Raw genomic sequence first — 13,102 nt, forward strand, 5'->3', positions numbered from 1 at the left:
ATCATAACATTTTTTTTCGGGGCATAACTCATTAATTAAGGTTATTTAAATGTTGGTATTTGCGTTCCACCTCTCACTAATTAGGCTTGCAGTGAAAACATTAAAAACATCACACATCGCATCACACCTGACATCACGCGCCTCCCTCAACACTAATACTGGTAATACTAATACTTGTAATCCTAATGCTAATAATACTGACATAGATACCTGATACTCATAAACTCATACTAATAAGCGTGAGAAACCAGTCACTACTACTACTACTACTACTACTTCTATACTGATACTAATAGGCATGGAAACCAACATTAACAATACTAACACTAATAACACTGGTACTAATAGGCGTGAGAACCCAATCACGTGTCATTTCCAAACACACAACTTTCTCGCAAGATACAAGTTCGCCTCTGTGACTTTAGTAAACAACTTGGAAGACTTAGCAGGACTTAAAAGCGTGTACGAGGAACCTGCCCGTGTGTGTGTGTGTGTGTGTGTGTGTGTGTGTGTGTGTGTGTGTGTGTGTGTGTGTGTGTGTGTGTGTGTGTGTGTGTGTGTGTGTGTGTGTGTGTGTGTGTGTGTGTGTGTCACTCAGAACAATGGCAATCTCAAAACATGACCAGAAACCCAAAATAGAAGGAAAAAATCAATTGAATCGTACCTGACACGAGAAGAAAATTATCTCTCTCTCTCTCTCTCTCTCTCTCTCTCTCTCTCTCTCTCTCTCTCTCTCTCTCTCTCTCTCTCTCTCTCTCTCTCTCTCTGTATCGTGTTCTTTATTTTTCTTTCTTCGTGCTCTTTTATTTTCTTCAACTTTGTCTCCTTTACTGTTTTTCTTCTCTTGGTTGTATGTATTATCTTCTTTCTTTCTTTCATTCTTTCTTTCTTTCATTCTTCTTTTTCGTTTTCTTCTTGTTTCTTGGTTTTCTTCATAATCATCTGCTTCTTTCTCTTTTCTTCTTTCTCGTTTTCTTATCACACACACAATACATTCACATTTCCTTTGTACCATCTCTCTCTCTCTCTCTCTCTCTCTCTCTCTCTCTCTCTCTCTCTCTCTCTCTCTCTCTCTCTCTCTCTCTCTCTCTCTCTCTGTCTGTCTGTCCCTCCATTAATGCAGCCAGGTGACGCAGACTACACAGGCAGCAATCCGTGTGATCCAGTTAGTTTAAACGCTGATACATCAAACACTTGCAATTCATTACTCTGGTGACACACACTGAGGTCTGGCCTTTAAATCATCCTGGAGAGAGAGAGAGAGAGAGAGAGAGAGAGAGAGAGAGAGAGAGAGAGAGAGAGAGAGAGAGAGAGAGAGAGAGAGAGAGAGAGAGAGAGAGAGAGAAACCAGTATCTATATTTCTTTTATCTGGCCCTCACCTGTGACTCTTTCCTCACCTTAATTAACGACCTGTCTATCTGTCGTAATATTGCCAATTGTCCTGCCTTTTAATAAGCAGAGTCTAATGAGGCTGAGGTTATTAAAGGCTCTAAGTATTCAATAGTTTGTGCGCGTAATTACCTGTGTACCTAATGCCTTGTGCTCTGAATGCTGTGTCGGAAATCACATTAAAACGAGTTTGCTTACGTAAATCCAAAAGATGATAAATGACAATACCAAAATAAGGAATAGATGAAGATTTTAATCAGTAACAATCTCTCTCTCTCTCTCTCTCTCTCTCTCTCTCTCTCTCTCTCTCTCTCTCTCTCTCTCTCTCTCTCTCTCTCTCTCTCTCTCTCTGGTACATACGCCACACCTCTCCTCCCAGCGACCTTCACACCACCTGCATTCTCGGCTCACCTGTAATAAAAGAGATGAATGTTACTACAAGTTGGTGTTCTAGATTGCCTAACATCCACTTATGCTAATGAAATTGTCACTACCGTCTCAAGGTCTGTTTAACCTGCTGCCCACCACTTGTATCGATCAGTCTTTGTCACTACCGCTAAGGTGCTGATCGCTGCAGTCTTCATTACCCGCTTACTGTAGAAGGACCTATGTTTGTGACGATGGTTAGCGTGGATTTTCGTGGGTAAGTGGTTTAGATGTCTGCAATTAAAGGAACACACGCATAAACATTGATCACCTTCTTTTAATGATGATGCAGGTGATACACGTAAGATGTTCGACATTACACAGTACACATGTTGAGGGTTAAGACTGATTTAAAGGCTTCTCGCTCCACTGACTCCTGTGTATGACTGGCGACTCTGATGGCTGCTTTGAATGCTCTCTCTCTGAACTTTAGTATACCACTCACCATTATTTACGTTAATCTGCCTAATCGAGTTCAGAAGGAACTGGCCAATAGTGGAGATCAAAAAGATAGCCAATCACTGGTCCTAAACTGAAGTAACTCAGCCAATCACAGTTGACCTTATTTTAGCCAATGACAAGGAAGGAAGGAAGGGCATGCTGGTGTTTTCTCAAGGGACACTGGCGAGGAGTGAATAAAGGTGTGATATTCCCCTGAGATGGAGCATGCAGCAAAAGATAAAGATAGCATAGACTCAACCACGTGGAGACTATATATAAGATTGTGGGTTAAGAGAACGATAAAAAGATAGATACAAGAAGTTATAGAGGACAAAACAAGACAAGAGTATGAAGTAGTTTAAAATTCAGCATATATATCACAATGCTATCAGGTAAGTTACAAATGAGAGTTTAAATATTAAGGATAAATGTTGCAATTCAAAATAAAGTCCCAATTAAAGACAAAACATTCAGAGTGTAAAGCACAGGTGTGATTAACCGAAACTGAAATTAATATAAAAGTCAAGATCAACGTTGAAATCGACGCTGTAATTAATATAAGACGAGATTAACGTTAAAATAAAAGTTGAAACCAATATAAAAGCTTGTATTCAATGTAAACAATTCCCAGGGTTCAAAATTAAAGTCAAGAGGTCAAAAGTCAAAGATGTGAGATGAAGATCCAGAGATGAGGAAGGACACAAACCCACGTTCTCTTGAGTTAAGTTATTCAGGGGACAAAGGAGCAGCGGGCCACGACGGTACGGTCCGCCCCGAGTCATCTCTGGCTCGGCACACGGTACAGAATTGGGAATGAGTGCTAACATGATACTGGGACATCTCTCTCTCTCTCTCTCTCTCTCTCTCTCTCTCTCTCTCTCTCTCTCTCTCTCTCTCTCTCTCTCTCTCTCCTTTTTCGTGCTCTTTTATTTTCTCTAAGTTCGTTTCCTTTAGTGTTTTCTTCTTCTGGTTGTTTGTTCTTGTTCTTTTCACACACACACACAAACACACACACACACACATACACACACACACACACACACACACACACACTTATAACAGTCCTTAAAAAGTTAACTGATTATATTTATATTTTTTTTTCAAGTGACAAAAGGATACCACTTAATGATATATTATACAGGTTAACCGTAGAGTTTTACTGATAAGAATATTCTCTCTCTCTCTCTCTCTCTCTCTCTCTCTCTCTCTCTCTCTCTCTCTCTCTCTCTCTCTCTCTCTCTCTCTCTCTCTCTCTAACAAGGATAGGTAGTTAAATCATTCCCCCCATTACATTCTACGATCTATTATCTATTTACAAATCTGTTTCTTTGCCTACTATCTATCTATATCTACCTATCTATCAATCCATTCCCAAACCACTGTAGGATAAATTTAAGTCACAATAAGATTAATCCTCCCAATCTATGGTCGATAAAATATACCTACCTATCTATCAATTTCTCTATACATCCATCTATCTCTCCTCCACTTTATCTATTCACTACATGTTACCTGTCCACTTACCTGTGAATCTCTGAGGCCTAAAATCACCTTATTATTCATTACTTTACCCTCCCTACCTGTCTGCTTGTCTGTCTACCAATTTACTTATTTATCTATTTACTTATCTATCTACCTACCTGTCTATCTACTTATCTGTCTTCCATTAACTTATCTATCTATCTACCTGTCTATCTACTTATCTGTCTTCTATTTACTTATCTATCTACCTACCTGTCTATCTATTTATCTATCTGTCTATTTATCTATCTATTAATGCCCAAATTTTCAACGGGACGAACTTTCCACAGTACATGGAGTAAATTCAATATGAGAACCAGTGACTGTGACGGAGGAGGATCAGAAACCCTGAAGAAGGAGGAGACGAAGAGAGGAGGAAAAACAGACGCGGAGTGACATGAAGGAGGACTCTGAGATCCATACACACACACACACACACACACACACACACACACACACACACACACACACACACACACACACACACACACACACACACACACACACACACACACACACGTTCTCTACATAAAATATTCAGAGATTTTCCATACAATTTATTTTCATAAGGAATTGCTCTCTTATGTTTACCTGATTGGAGACTGCCACTGGAAGGAAGAAGAAGAAGAAGAAGAAGAAGAAGAAGAAGAAGAAGAAGAAGAAGAAGAAGAAGAAGAAGAAGAAGAAGAAGAAGAAGAAGAAGAAGAAGAAGAAGAAGAAGAAGAAGAAGAAGAAGAAGAAGAAGAAGAAGAAGAAGAAGAAGAAGAAGAAGAAGAAGAAGAAGAAGAAGAAGAAGAAGAAGAAGAAGAAGAAGAAGAAGAAGAAGAAGAAGAAGAAGAAGAAGAAGAAGAAGAAGAAGAAGAAGAAGAAGAAGAAGAAGAAAAAAAAAAAAAAAAACAGTGTAAAGGAAAGTAAAAACTGAAAATAGATACACAAAGAGGAGGAGGAGGAGGAGGAGGAGGAGGAGGAAGAAAAAACAAGTGCAAAATAAAACATGGTAGATTTATAGAAGATAAAAAAAAATCAATAAAAAAATACAAAAAAAAATAATAAAACCGTAACACTAATTCTAAAATCCTGGTTAATTAAATACGACCAATAAAAAAAAAATACATGAGCAAAAAAAAAAACATGAAAAAATATACTTAAAAATAGATCGGTGAGGAGACTTTGCAAAAATAAATAAATAAATAAATAAAAAGATAAATAAATAAATAAAAAGGAACACATAAAAGAGGACACAAAAAAATTAAAAAAAAAAAAAAAACAGGAGAAAAGCACGAGGGTAATGTACGCCGGTCAGCCACACACATCCGCACCCTCACAAGCACAAAGTCTCCCAATAAACGATGACCGCACAAGGACAAAATTCCATTGGCAAATTGAACGCCACCATGCATTTAATCATTTTCCAGCTGGTCCCGCCTGCCCACGCGGAAACTTGCTAACCTGCTAACCTGCTCCCTTCCACATCAACACCGTGACAAAAGCAGGCCACGAGCGACACCATAGCAGGATAGGAAAACAAAGGTATTAGTGGATGACAATAAGTTGGTGGCAGCGATGTGGATAGAATCTAACTGGTGGCAGCGATGTGGATAGGTGACAAATGATGGTAGCGCCGTGTAAAACCTAAAAGATATTATAAAGGTGGAAATTTTCAGGGTAATAAAAGCAAAATAGGTAACACACACACAAACACACACACACACACACACACACACACACACACACGGCAAATCCTGCTTCCGTTCACAGCTTCGTCAACATTCATCAATAATAATTAACGTGAGAAAAAATGTCGTTGGTCCGTACTCAATCAGTGAAATCCATTACCCAGACAGACAGACAGACAGACGGGGAGAGAGAGAGAGAGAGAGAGAGAGAGAGAGAGAGAGAGAGAGAGAGAGAGAGAGAGAGAGAGAGAGAGAGAGAGAGAGAGAGAGAGAGAGAGAGAGAGAGAGAGAGAGATGAATGAAGATACAAAAGAGAATAATAAAAGAAGGGAAGGAGGGGAGACACGAGAGGTAAACAAAGGTGAAAACGGAAGGAAAAAATAAAACTACTGCAAAATTTAAAAAAAATTAGAGAAACAGAGTGGAAGGGAGAGGAGAATGAATAGAAACTGAAATTTTTGAAGAGAAGGTGAAGGAGGAGAGAGAGAAGAGAAGAGAAGAGAGGAGGAAATCATAAAACACTTAAAACTATGGCGAAAGAAAACGAAAAAGACAACAACAACTACTACTACTACTACTACTACTACTACTACTACTACTACTACTACTACTACTACTACTACTACCAGAGGAGGGAACTTTTATTAATCACCGCGGGGCTCAGTAATAATGGCAGCCTGAAAAGAGAAAACTAATCTCTTCTTTTGTTTACATTCGGAGGAGGAGAAGGCGAGGAGATCCCTAGCACCGTAAAAATGACAACGAAGAGGAGGGGGACAGACAGAGACAGAGACAGACAGAGAGAGAGAGAGAGAGAGAGAGAGAGAGAGAGAGAGAAAGGAAAGACTTCATGGAAACGCTCATAAACACAAAACACCTCAGAAAAAAACACAGAAAAAAGAAAATAGAAAAGAAATGAAAGAAAAAAGCAAGACTAATTCAACACTAGATGCAAAAACACATTCACACGTTAATTAAACCCTTTCCATGCATACATTTACTCACGATTCTCCAGGTGAGTAAATGAGTGAGCGAGGAGGGGAGTGAGGCATTCTGGCTTCAGACAACACGAGAGAGAGAGAGAGAGAGAGAGAGAGAGAGAGAGAGAGAGAGAGAGAGAGAGAGAGAGAGAGAGAGAGAGAGAGAGAGAGAGAGAGAGAGAGAGAGGAGAAAAATGGAAGTGAGAGAGGAAGGAAAGAAGATAAGGAAGAGGAGAGGAGGAGAAAAGGGAGAGGAGAAAGGAAAGGAGGTGAGAGAGAGGAAAGAGAAACGGGAAGAAGTGAGAGGGGAAGGAAAGACGAGGGAAAAGAGAAGTGAGAGGGGATAGAGGAGAGGAGGGGGAAAGAGTCGAGAGGCAAAAAGTACAGGTGAGGGCGACTTTCACCTGGCGCCCACCACTTGTTTGTCTGGCAGGGATTCTCTGTATTGATTTCCGAAAATGTCATTAGTAGATGTCGTTGAATGGCTGATTCGCGAAGCACTGCGCGACACGATGCACCACCACCACCACCACCACCACCACCACGACCTTCTCCTCTCTTTTCTTCCTTCTTTTGTCTCATCTCATTTTCGGGTTTGCTATGTGCTGTTCAGATTTTCTCTCTCTCTCTCTCTCTCTCTCTCTCTCTCTCTCTCTCTCTCTCTCTCTCTCTCTCTCTCTCTCTCTCTCTCGTTTTGTTTTATCTATTTTGTATTTCTTGTTTTTGCTGTTGTTTTTGTTGTTGTTGTTGTATTTGTTGATGTTATCTCTTGTCTCCCTCCTCTTCTTGTTCTTTTCTTTCTTTTTTTTTTCTTCTTCTTCTTCTTCTTCTTCTTCTTCTTCTTCTTCTTCTTCTTCTTCTTCTTCTTCTTCATCTAATTCTTCATCTTTTCTTCTACTCCTTCTCCTTCTTCTTCATCTAATTCTTCATCTTTTCTTCTTCTACTCCTTCTCCTTCTTATTATTCTTATTCCTCCTCCTCTTCCTCCTATTCCTTCTTCTCCCTTCCGTCTTTCCCCTTTATCTTCGACTTTTTTCATCATTCTTATGTTTATCTTAGTCCTCCTGCCTCAACTTCTTTCTTATCTCCTTTTACTGCTTTCTTTCTCCTCCCCTTCCACTCTCGCACTTTTCTCCTCTTCCTCCTTCTGCTTCTCCTCTCTCTCTCTTCCTGCTGTTCCTCTCCCTCCTTCTCCTCTTCTATCAAATTCTCAATTCCATATTTTTACGTTATCTTTGTTTTCTTTCCATCTTTTTCATGTCGATTTTTTTCTTAGTTTCGTTATATTTCATTTCGCTTCCTCCTCCTCCTCCTCCTCCTATTTTTTTCTCCTTCTTCTTCTTCTCCTCCTCCTCCTCATTTTCCTTCCTTTCTTCCTTTCTTTACTGAATTTATCTTGAGCTTTTCTTTCTTATCGTTGTTATTCTCTCTCTCTCTCTCTCTCTCTCTCTCTCTCTCTCTCTCTCTCTCTCTCTCTCTCTCTCTCTCTCTCTCTCTCTCTCTCTCTCTCTCTCTCTTTTTACATCAATTTCTCCTCATCATCCTTCTCCTCCTCCATTTTCCTTCAAGGCTAAGGAAATAGCAATGTGGGAATACTTGGAAGAGGAGGAGGAGGAGGAGGAGGAGGAGGAGGAGGAGGAGGAGGAGGAGGAGGAGGAGGAGGAGGAGGAGGAGGAGGAGGAGGAGGGTCAAGAGGAAATGAAAATGAGGATGAACAGGAAAAGATAAAGTAGGAGGATGGCGGGAAAGGAGAGAGAGAGAGAGAGAGAGAGAGAGAGAGAGAGAGAGAGAGAGAGAGAGAGAGAGAGAGAGAGAGAGAGAGAGAGAGAGAGAGAGAGAGAGTGGTGAATAAGTAAGGAGGCAGAGTGGAGCTCCGCTAACCCACTAACATTTCTGCCACTGCCAACATAGCCACTGCCTCTCCTCCTCCTCCTCTTCCTCCTCCTCCTCCTCTCAGCAGTATCCCACATCTCTACTCACTCATCATCCTATTCATCCTACTCTTCCTTGTCCAACCCTTTCACTGCCACACAAATCTCTAATAACCTACGACTCTCCAGACCGTATTGTTTTGGTAGACTCGTAAAAAAACAAGTAATTAAGACACTATTAAGCTTGAGTCTCCCCTGTCTTCTCCCTCCTTCGTTTCACTGCAAAGTTTTACAGATCCACGAAAGATAGGGTGATCATAAGGAGTAAAGGGTTAACCACTCTCTTCTCGTAACTGAATCTTCTAATGTACGTCTGTTAATTTAATGGTTCCTTCTTCTTCTTCTTCTTCTTCTTCTTCTTCTTCTTCTTCTTCTTCTTCCTCTCCTCTTCCTCCTCCTCCTCCCTTCTTCTCCTCTTCTGCTTGTTCTTCTTCCTCCTCCTCCTCCTCCTCATTTAAGCCACTAACTTCAGTCATAATCTTCAACTTCTTTCATGTTCCCTCTTCGCCTCCTATTCCTCGTTTTCGTTTTTTTAATCTTCCTGTTTTCCATTTTCTTTTCATCCTCATCTTCTTGGTCTCCTTCTCCTCCTCCTCCTCCTCCTCCTCCATATTTTTCTCCTCCTCCTCCTCCTCCATATTTTTCTCCTCCTCCTCCTCCTCCTACTACTACTACTACTACCCATGAATCACTCTTTCCCTGTTCCTCCTCCTTCTACTACTGCTGCTGCTGCTGCTGCTACTACTACTATGGATCCACCTCCTCCTCTTTTTCCTCCTCCTCCTCCTCCTCCTCCTATTACTATTACAACTACTACTACTATACTACTACTACTACTATCAGTACTACAACTACTCCTATTACTACAAAATCCACCACCTCCTCCTCCTCCTCCTACTCCTCCTCTTCTTCCTTCTCCTCCTTAACATCAGCAGCAACAGCCTTCAGCCTTCTTCCCTCTCCACCTCCCTCGCCTCTAAAACCCATTTCGATCTTTTGAACAGCACTGAGCCGTGGCAGGAGACTTTCCTTCCTCCAATCGTGCCCCTTCGCGCCCTTCAGTACAGAAGACTTCAATTAGCGGCGCCCGGAACACCTGCAGAAGGGCCAGGCTGCTTCGTCATCCTCGCACTTCCCGTCTCTTTCTCTCCCACACGTGCGGAAATAGGGAGATTTGAAGCTCAGGGTTTGAAAGCACAATGTGTCTCTCCCTGTTCTTTCTCCGTGTCTTTTGTTCTCTCTCTCTCTCTCTCTCTCTCTCTCTCTCTCTCTCTCTCTCTCTCTCTCTCTCTCTCTCTCTCTCTCTCTCTCTCTCTCTCTCTGTCATGGCTAGTATTCAGAAACCACTGTGCTCTCTCATCACTATTTTCAGAAGACTCCAGCTGAGGTGACACGGGTTTTTCAGGATGTTTTTTACGGTTCTAGTGACAGATTAGCAGGATTTCTACACTATTTACAGGAGAAACAATCTTGAAAACGCTGCTAAACATCTGTGTGGCCTTTGAGAATGGTTGTGGTGAGAGGGAGAAGCGTTTCAGAGTAGTGGCCCATCTCTCACCCTCACACTGCTCACCCTCATACTGCTCTTTCACCCTCACCACATCACCGCCACACATTTCACCACAATACTGCTCCCATTGCTGATCATATTTCATCACTCACCAATGTTCACTGCCACTCACCACCACCACCACCACCACATCCATCACCGCCTATCACACAATTCACCACATCACTACCACAGTCACCACAGTCACCACAATCACCACATCATCATTAACAGTACCACGACACTCATCAGGGAGAAAAAATTTACACCCTCCCCTCACCCCTCACCCCTCACCCCAGCACCCCATCACCCCTGTCATTTTAATACACACGAATGAGATATGTAACATGTTCATACACTAAGTGGTAAAATATTATGACACATGACAGCATAATATGTATACTTACCTACACCCTCTCTCTCTCTCTCTCTCTCTCTCTCTCTCTCTCTCTCTCTCTCTCTCTCTCTCTCTCTCTCTCTCTCTCTCTCTACGTGAGCCTTGAGTTTATATTAATACACGTCAGGATTCTGCTTCCACGGACGAATCCCCGCAATTCTTGACCCCAGGCACCGGAGGAGGAGGAGGAGGAGGAGGAGGAGGAGGAGGAGGAGGAGGAGGAGGAGGAGGAGGAGGAGGAGGAGGAGGAGGAGGAAGAAGATTAAAGGAGAGGGAGCGAGGTTAAAGTCCCAGTTCACCCAAGCCACAATGGGCCGCGTCTCACACTTCTAAGGAGGCTACACTCCCTTGCTCCTGCAGCAGGCGCCGGGAGAGGGAGAGGGAGAGGGAGAGAGAGAGAGTGCTAGCTATATATGACGTAGGATTCCAGATTGGGTGTTCTCCATGCCCTTCCGTGACTCCTTTGCTCCTTCCCACTGGCTTGTCCTGGGAGGTGAAGGAAGAAATTGTATGTTGTAGGAGTCCTTGTTGAGTGCTTCCTTTTCCCTCCTTCAGGATATCAACGTTGTATCCTTCGCTCCTTCGGGTAGACCGTTTAGCGTTTAATAAAGTCTAAATTAGTGAGTTTAATTTTCCCTTGCGAGTCCTTCATTTTAACTCCTTCAGGATATCAACACTGTATCCTGCACTCCTTCAGGCAGATTTCTCCTTTGAGCTTTTAAGGAAGTCTCACTTAAGTTATATACCGTGTGAGTTCTTGCTTTTCCCCCGTGACTCCTTCATTCTTGCCTGATTCCTTAATTTTCCCTCCTGCAGGATATCAACACTACATCCTTCGCTCCTTCAGGCAAATGTTTCCTTTACGCTTTAAGGACGTCACTGGGTTATATATTACACGAGTCCTTCTTCCCTCCCTAAGGTCACCAACACTGCATCCAACGTCCCTTCAGGTCCTAATTTGTAGTTGTGAGGCGCAGGGTCCAGGGAGGCGCTAAGGAGCCAAAGGACTAAAGCAATGTGAGTAATGGCGCCACGATGTAATATGAGCTACCTCTCCTGCCGGGAAATTGCTGGGGTGTTAATTAATGAAGGAATAAGCAGCAGACGTGTTGCCCCTTACTGGGTGATAAAGTAGGGTGTTCTCAGAGGATTTATGGGGCAGGACTGAGGACTAATAGTTGTGTTCCTCTTATATATCAGATTTCAGGGTAAATGTTCTTAATATAACCTAAGATGTTTCCTGTGATGTGTTTCCTAATTATTTCTAAGTCTTAATGTGTATCTGTATGTATCCATGTATCTTATCCTTCCTTCATGTCTTCATTCTGCTTCAAGATACGTACTCGTATCCTGTAATTTCTGATGTTCGGTTTTGGCTATTTGGGACTGGCACCTCACTGGCCCCTTTTCTTCTATTTACTGCTCTAATAATGTTTCTCCAATGTTTTTTTTTTTTTTTCATTTTCTTTACTTGTTTCTCTATTCCTCACGTAGTCTAATTGTCTGCTACTAAGTTCTTCCTCCCTATTACTTGTTTCTCCACCTGTGTAAACTCCTCGCCTTCTCTGTTTTCTTGTCTACTAGTGTGTTTACCTTGTTTACTTGTTTCTCCACCTGTCTCACTATTCCACACTGTTTATTTGTCTACTACTAAATTCTTTCCCTGTTTACCTGCTTCCCTACCTGTTTAAACTCCTCGCTTTCTCTATCTACTTGTCTACCTTGTTTACTTTCTTTTACTTTACTTTTCTACCTGTCTAGCTCCTGTTTACCTGTGCAAAGACTCCTCACTGCCTAAGTTTAGATCCATAGGTAACAAAAGGTTCTGGATATGCTTCATCTATCAACTTACCTATTAAATGTACCTTGTTTACCTGTTCTGCCTTGTTTCTCTACGTCTAAAGCTGTCATCTGCCTATGTAAAGACTCCTCACCATTAAAGTTTATATCCTCAGGTAACAAAAGGTTCTGGATGAGCAAGGAAGGCACACACTGAGTTGTCCCGCCGCGAGTGACTGATCTGCGCCCAAATTTGTGGTTTGCAGGTACCACAAAACTTTCCACACCCAGCTGGCGTCCTCCTCCCGCATTGGTACAAATTGTTACGGTGTTCAGGCATTCCCGTATAGCCGCTCACAAATGCCGCGGTGAAATATATACAAGGCGGGAATAAATAAAAAGCGTTGACCAACACACACACACACACACACACACACACACACACACACACACACACACACACACACACACACACACACACACACACACGTAAAAACAAAAGACATGTATTTACGAGGCTTAAGCATTGGGCGCACGCACGCATGCACGCACACGCACACACAGAGGAGAGAGAGAGAGAGAGAGAGAGAGAGAGAGAGAGAGAGAGAGAGAGAGAGAGAGAGAGAGAGAGAGAGAGAGAGAGAGAGAGAGAGTAGATTTAAGTACACCCCGAGGACAGACATTTCAATCAACATTATCCTTCCTCTCTCTCTCTCTCTCTCTCTCTCTCTCTCTCTCTCTCTCTCTCTCTCTCTCTCTCTCTCTCTCTCTCTCTCGACCAACACACTCACACACACACAGACCACAGCACAAGTCACTGTACAAAGCATCTCCACTGTTGCCAATTAGGAATCACAACACCGCCACGGTTCACCAACACAACTTGCAGAAAATAAAGAAAGTATTGCTGATTTGATGAATAAATTATAATCCAGACTACCAGTTACGTTAATACCTGCTGATAATTCTTCCTTAACTACTAATAACTGTTTATGTAATTGAACGTTTGACT

The sequence above is a fragment of the Scylla paramamosain genome, chromosome 36, assembly GCF_035594125.1.
Source record: "Scylla paramamosain isolate STU-SP2022 chromosome 36, ASM3559412v1, whole genome shotgun sequence".
Lineage (NCBI taxonomy): Eukaryota > Metazoa > Arthropoda > Malacostraca > Decapoda > Portunidae > Scylla > Scylla paramamosain.